The 7,855-nt window shown below is 44.6% G+C and overlaps 1 long non-coding RNA gene across 1 annotated transcript in view; it reads right to left on the bottom strand.

Annotated features, from left to right (window-relative positions):
- Positions 1-958: 958 nt before the first annotated feature.
- Positions 959-7,855, bottom strand: part of LOC311595153 — a 73,965-nt gene continuing 67,068 nt past the window's right edge. The window contains exon 4 of the long non-coding RNA XR_014778328.1: positions 959-1,379. This is a non-coding gene — a long non-coding RNA (uncharacterized lncRNA). The remainder of the gene's footprint in view (positions 1,380-7,855) is intronic.

Below are 7,855 nucleotides of genomic sequence, written 5' to 3'. Positions count from 1 at the left end.
AGGCCTTAGCAGTAGGAGGCATTCAAGATCGTTGAAATTATGATTTGGCTTCACTTTAGTCCATATGCCGAAGCAGATTTCACATCAACAACCAAAGGTCTTGGGTTTTTAATTCTGTGTCATTTTACAGCGACGTTTTCCCTTCACAATGGCGGGTTTGTTGGCCTCCGAGGAGCCAGCAGCATCCTCGCTGCCGCTACTAAGCCCAGTTCAATTTACAGTCTTCTGTTGCTGAGATTTTATTCTTCCACGGTAGAGTCCTAGGCATAACGAAAACGGGGGGGCTCTTATCCCTACCCTGCTCAGGTCTGGAACCCTGGACACAGGGTTGTTGCTGCAGGCTTTGTGCCCATCGAGGCTGCAGCCTGCTGCTCATAGCCCCGCCCTCCTGGGCACAGAGGACACACCCATCACTCTTCTGTCTCCTCCTCCTGTGCTGTCTTCCTCTTTCTTCCTCCCCGTGTCGTGTCCTCCTTTTCCCTCTTCTTTTTCCCATTCCTCCCAATGATACAGTGAGCACAAACTCTGAAGACAAGAATTCTCTTTTGTGGCATTTAATGCATAGATTGGGGGGGGGTGAGGGGGGTGGGTGGGTGGGGGAGTCCGGGGGGAGGGATAGAACGAAGGCTGCCGTGTTCTTAGGGAAAATTCAGCAGCCTTTTTCCTTTTAGCCCCTCAGACATCCTGAGGTTTCCAGTCTGCTCCCCAAACCATCTGCTCAGTAGATGCGAATTAATCTGTCATCCTTACTAGTGCTATGTGTATTCACGTGAGGAAAAGGTCTTAACTGGAGGAGTCACACTCTTAAAGGGAACAGAAAAAAAAAAAAGATGTGGAAAGGGACCCTACTTGACCCTGTTGAGATCATGTGGCTGTATTGTAGGGTCCTTCCCCCCCCCCCCCATCCCAGGATGACTATGCGGTATCTCGGTAGAGAGAAATACAGATACAGACAGGCAGATCACTTCTTTAAATCATGGGGGAGGGGGGTTAGTTTTCCTCTTTTTAAGACTACACTGACAGTTTGGGAAGGTTGAGAGAAAAAAAATTCGCCGCTTGCTCCTAGTTGGCTTCTTTCAAGCGTGTGTTGTCCACCAATACTCTAGAATAAATCTAAAAATACAAAACAATGTACACAGGCCGTGGTGGACGTTCTGAATAATAGGGCCCTTGGACTTTGTCTTTCAACCGGTCTGATTCAGAGAAGAAATGCCCAAATGCCCGAGCGCTTCATTCCGTGGGCAGCCCTTGCTCACGCTGGTAACTTCGGTTATAAGGCCTGGGCAGACTTTGAGACAGTTACGTGGATGTCATAAGGTCACGGCTGGGGCTAGGTTTGGAAATTTGATCCACTAATTGTAGAAGTGAAGACCAGCGGCCTGTGCAAATGGAAATGAAGGCCAATTAGACAAGATTAACATGTAGATTCAAAAATAAGATAGCGCAGCTTTCTACTCTGAGACTCTGCCAGGAGAGTTTAACAAATTAAAACGAAATGCAGTCAAGTTGAAACATCAGAAAAGCAGGTTAGGCAACATCCTGCAAACGCCTCAAGACCTGCTTAATGGATCCTCATACGTGGGGAAGATGGATTCCCTCAAACAGTGGTTTTTCTCTGGCTTGAGACCTGAATGGCCTCCTGAAAGAAAAGACCTGCCCAATACACAAGGGATGAAATCGCATTTTAGTTTATTCTAATAGCAAGCACGGACATATGTACAAGGTTTTAAAACTGCCCAAAGCTTTCACATGTTGTTTGCATTTAGGAATATATATATATATATATATATATATTTTTTTTTTACAAATGATCCTACCAGATCTACTTTAAAAGGGCCACTTAGCAACTACGTATTAAACATAAATCCTATTTTGCGGCTATAAGAGTAGGCGATTAGAAAAGAAAAGTTAAAAACCATAATTCCCGGGTTGTCTTCATATCCCCTGTGCTGTTCCCAAGGTTTCATTTATACAAAGCTTTAGGCTGTTAGGGTGCAAATTACACCTCGCTCGAGGGCAGCAAGATTTACTTAATGAGTATCTGCAAATCACTGTAGGATCTTGAGAAAGGAATGTTATTAGGGTGAGGAGCAGTAAGTGCCCTCTGTGCAGGAGAAAGCTGCCTCGGCCCCCTCGCTGCTGGCTTTGATCTCATCAGCCCTCATAAAGTTCGCCCAATTTCTGCCCCAGGTTTTATAGGGACTTTCTTCTAAGGAGAGCAAAACTCAGCGCAGACATTATCTAATTTCTTCTCGTAACATTCAAGTTAAGGTTGGGTGGGGTAGGCGCTATGACTCCCCAACCCACTTTATGTGTGAGGAAATAAGATAGAATTTTAAGTGACTTTCCCAAGGCCAAATGGACGCTGAACAACAGCAAGGAGGGTTCCTCCTAGGGTTCCCCCATAGCCAGTCTAGAACCCGGGAGGCGAGGCGGGCGGGCAAGGAGCTCCGGGTGGTGAGCCAGAGCACTGAGCTAGCCCTCTTCTGTTGTTGACTCCTTATGAGGCCTTCGTTGGTCCTTCGGCAATGAATTCCTTTCTCTAACACAGAGCAGCAGAATAAGTGGTATGGTGGCTCGTACCAGCAATCTTGGCACTCTGGAAGCTGAGGCAGGGGGATCAGCAGTTCAAGGCTAGCTAGTGTGGGCCACAGGACAAGGCCCTCAACAAGACGGTAAGTAAGAGCAGTTCTTAAGTGCGTGCCGCAGGGCACTGCCCAGTTACATCAGACAGCGCGTTGTCAAGTAATGACGCATGAGAAGAGAGATCCCCCCCCCCCCCGCCAGCCCGTTAGTGTCCCAGAGGCTAAGGTTTATGGCTGCTATGTTAAAATTTCATAATTGAAAATATGAAGGTAGGTCTCCAGTTGGCTTTTGAATTTGATTTTATTTCAGGTCAGACTCAGCTCAAATTGTCTATCCCTGCTTTTTGTTTGTTTGTTTTTCCATAGAAGTCGGACATTCCAATCCTGTGAGTCCACACGGCCTTGATTCTTTCTGTCACCCTTTATTTTATGGTCCTGACTTAGACACAGGCATAATTCCTGGGCCACCCTCAGCGTCTCACCTGTGATACTGAATAAGTATCTCGCTGCCACACACTGCCATTTCCTTCCTGTCTGAGCTCTCCTCGCCTCACTTCTTTTTTATCTCCTGCGCTGCCTGTGGGGCCCATGATAAGTCACTCCCACCAGACACGGTTGCTGTCACCGGGCTCCAACACCACTGCGCCCGAGTTCCCTTGCAGAGCTTGTGGACTCTGCATTCTCTGGAGCTTTCCAAGTAGAAACTGGGGGGTGGTCTTCCTGTCTCTAAGGATTATATCTCACCATGAAGCAATTCTCCCTGCGCTTGTGTCAAAGGTTTTACTAAGACAGCCCCAACACCAACACAGCCCTGATAGGCTAGATTAGGGGACGGTATTGAGGAACAATTATCATGTGACACTTAAAAATCCCTCTTCTCTGATCAGTAGTGACTTTTAGAGCAGAAACCACAAGAACAGCAAAACCCCAACTCCCGAACCATATTTTAACTATATTATGCTTGTCTCAATTGTTTTATTTTTAAGGAAAAAAAAAATTTAGCCAGGCGTGGTGGTGTACACCTTTGATCTCAGAACTCAGGGAGGCAGAGGCAGGCAGATCGCTGTGAATTCAAGGCCAGCTTGGTCTGCAAAGTGAGTCCAGGCCAGCCAAGGCTACAGAGAGAAACCCTATCTTGAAAAACAAAACAAAACCAGACAAACAAAATGCCATTCATCCCAGGAGCTATTTCAAACCTTAATGCAAGTGATTCCTAGGCCGAGCATAGACATCACTTCATTGACTCAGTGAATTATTAACTGTCAAGTGAAAAAAAAAATTAAACTAAAGTTAATCCGTTTTATCACGGTTTTAAGGTTATCAGTTTTCTCAATATTTTCCATAAGGCATACGGAACTCTGAACTTAGTTGATTTAGTGTGTGGGTGGCCTTGCAGTGTTCAACTCCTCCTGTCCATCAAATAAAGGAGAATGAAAGTAGAAATGAACTGTTTACTGATCTGAGATTATATAACATTTCTGAGGCTGAACAAGGTCCCTTTTCCTAGATGTGTACACGCCATGGCTTATATGGTCACCTTTAGAGGTGGGGTACATTGTTTTATGTCCTCCTTTGTCTTCTTAGCCATGCCATCTGCTGCACATCCAATTCACATCTGGGGATATGAGATTTACAGATCATAAACTGAGATGAATTGGTAATTTGCTGTTGTTGGAACATGAGAAACAATTTCTTTTTGGAGAGTAGATGGTTAGTGACAGTATTCAAAGCAGAATTGTTTCAGTTCTGTCTGGTGTATCTCTAAAATAGTTATCTAACTTTCTTTTTGAGATTTGATTTTTTTTTTCAGAGCAAAACTAAGAGAAAAGTAGAGTTCCCGTCCACCCTCTGACTCCACATGTGCATAATCTCTCCCACTGTCCACCGTGTCAGAGGGGGGCACTTATAGAAGCGACACGTCATTACCTGCCAGCCTGGGGTTTGCATTAGGACTCACACTTGGCGTTGTAGATCTGAGTTTGGACAAAGGCATGGTGGTACCTCCTAGAAGCCCTCTGTGGTGGCATCACTGTCCTTTCTCTGACCTCCTGGTTCCCTGCTCTTCCTTCAGGCTCCACAGTTTTGCTCACACAGTTGTGACCAGGAGCTCTGTGGCCTTTAAGGTCGTTTCTCTCACCAACATGCACTGTGGCTGGAGATCCCTTCACTGGCCCTGAACCAGAATGCACCACGGTTTACTTGTCCATTAACCCACAGACAGAAGTCTTGGTGTCTTCAGAGTTTGGGCAGTTAGGAATAAAGCCATCACAAACATTAATGTACAGATTGTGTGTGTGTGTGTGTGTGTGTGTGTGTGTGTGTGTGTGTGTGTGTGTATAGACACAATATCTCTTCTGGCTTAAAATATTTAAAAGATTACTTACTGGGCAAGTATTACAAGTTTTGATGGTTTCTTAAATTATACTTGCCACTTTTCACAGATCAGAATTTTCATAGAGCCTGGGCATATAAATTAACTAAACACCACCATAAACAGAGGCGTGGCTAAAAGCATAAACTCCTGAAGAATTTCTGTATCTGAACCAAAGTCCTAAAAAATATATGAGATTCTGTTACATATGTGGATTATCCTTAAAGTTGAGATTGGTTACGATTAAAAGTGAAACGCCATTCTTTTAGGCCACTCAAAGAATTAAAGCAAGTGCATTAAAATTTTACCTCCCTAATTTTTTTAAAAGTGGATGTGTAAGATTGGAGGTGGGGCGTGGGGAGATCTGAATGTTCAAAATTAGATTAGTGCTCATAAGCTTTCCAGAATCTTCTTCTGAATAAAGAATCTTAGGGAAATTGAAATATGAAGGTTTTGTTGCTCCCGCCCTGAAAGATACAGATGTAGAGGAATAGTGGAGTATAGGTGTGTGTGTGTATATACAAGTGTGTGTGTGTGTGTGTGTGTGTGTGTGTGTGTGTGTGTGTGTATACAAGTGTGTGTGGAGCTGTTGTTAGGTAACCTATTGTGGTAACACACTGGCTGCTACCTAAAGAAATAGAGTGGCCAGACTCCTAATTGAAGGTATAATAGCTAAGCTTTATTTCTTTTACTTTTTCTTTCCTCCGGGCTTTTGACTAGCAAACTTGGCTAACATGCACAGCAAGGCCCAGTCACAGGAACTGTACTGCTTGGGTAATAAGAAGTTCACCCGCAGGGCTAGGGAAGTGCCTCGGCAGCGGCAGCTCAGAGCCTGTGCTGTTCATCTGGAGGACCAGGGTGAATTCAGTTCCCAGCCCCTCATCAGACGGCTCACAACCACCCGGACTCCAGCTCCAGGGACATGTGACACACACTGGCTGCCTGTCAGCAGCCACACTCATGTGCACATGTCCACATAGATGGGTACATATAATTTAAATAAAATTAAAACTAAGTAAACTGATCCTATCCAATTTGAAAACCAGGAAGAAGTGCATGCCCTGACTGTTATTCAGAAGGAGGAGCCTTTGTCGTTCTTTGGCACACTCGAGACACCTATAGGCACATGGAGTGTAAAGGGTTAAGGAGACCCAAGGAGTTTCAGAATGACTGTAGGCTACAGGGATGGCAGAGGGCACTGATCTCAAGAATCTGGGAGGGATGAGGGAAGATTCTCTCTGTCTCTCTATCTCTGTCTCTCTCTGTGTCTCTGTCTCTGTGTCTCTGTCTCTGTCTCTGACTCTGTCTCTCTCTGTCTCCATCTCTTTCTGTGTCTCTGTCTCTGTCTCTGTGTCTCTGTCTCTCTCTCTCTCTCTCTCTCTCTCTCTCTCTCTCTCTCTCTCTCTCTCTCTCTCTCTCTCTCCTCTCTCTCTCAGCGGTTGAAATCAAGTTACAGCCTGAGAGGCTGGGAAAGTACGGTTTAGCAGTCTCACAATTATCCCTGTTGTTCCTCCGTGGGAGAAAGAAGACAAAGCTTTTGTTGTTGTTGTTGATGTGTCTTTACTTTGACATTAAGGACCGTTTCAGCAAGTTCAGGAAGAGGAAGTCACCTATGCCAAGTTATCACTGGTTCTTGTGGGTGTTCCCTCTCGCTGCCCTCCAGAGGTGGGAATTCCCCTACCTTTCTCCTGCCCTGCCACCCACCCCCCAAGAACTCTGGGAGCACACAAGCCTTTGCTGAGCTCTGACTCCGTTTGGTGGGACCATACCTAAACAGGGTATTTTGAGCATCGATTATGGTGCCAGAGCTCAGGCAGAACTTCCTACTTCAAAGAATCTTTTCCCCATGTCTCGGAGGATTGTTCTTCACAGGCTCAAAAAAATTTCTCATTTGATTATCTCAAAGTCCAGGCATACAGAGATGGAGAATTTTAGTTATTATCACTGTGATACTTTGATAGAACCCAGGTCTTTGTGCATGCTAGGCACATATGCTACCACCGGGCTATTAGCCTCAGCCCAGTTTTGTAATCTTAAAATTTTTTAAGGAAAGTTTTATTAGTTTAGTTTTATACTTTTAAGACGGAAGTTATTATCTTTACATTTTATTTTAATAAAACAGAATAAAACTTAAGGATATTTATAATATCCTATTTTCAGGCTCATTTACTGATCATTGCTAAAGATTAAGTGTGAGCAGTTTCTGTCACCTGTGATTGTATTTTCTTTTTGGTTCTAACATTAAGAAAAAAAAGACATTACTATGAAAACCATGGGGGCTTGCCCCCCCCCAGTATTCAAAGATAGTTGCAATTAAAGATAACTGTAATTCTCAGTACTATTACTTCATGTTCACAGGATGCCTGTAGGGAAGTGTATCGCTAAGCACAGACTACAGTTGTCCATCCTGTGTTAGTCGGGCATAGAGCATGCAGCTGTGTTTATAAGAGGATATGGGTTTCACTCTGGGGTACAGAGTAGCCCTGAGGGCCAAAGAAATGGGCATAAGTCTCTTGAACTATTTATTGCTTTGATAGGGTCGAATGAGGACTTGGCTGATGCTACAACTTACTGAAGATGAGGTGCCTCCATTATGCTGTGCAGGGTGTTGGAACTGATCCTATCCATGGATAAGATCTGGGTATTTGTTTAATCATGGCATGGTGCACTCTTAAATTTTTTTTGAAGATTTGAAAAGTTTTTTTGTTTTTATGTATACGAGTGGTTTCCCTAAGTGTGTTATGTACATCATGTAGGTGCCTGGTGCCCTGGAAGGTCAGGAGAGTGTGTCAGTTCCTCTGGAGCCAGGGTGAACGGTGGCTGTTAGCCAGCACGTGGGTGCTCAGAACTGATCCTGGGTTCTCTGCAAGAATAGCAAAGCGCTCTCAACCTTGGAGCC

This window comes from Acomys minous (assembly GCF_964271855.1).
Source record: "Acomys minous genome assembly, chromosome: 3".
NCBI lineage: Eukaryota > Metazoa > Chordata > Mammalia > Rodentia > Muridae > Acomys > Acomys minous.
This window is presented reverse-complemented; position numbering and strand designations above follow the sequence as displayed.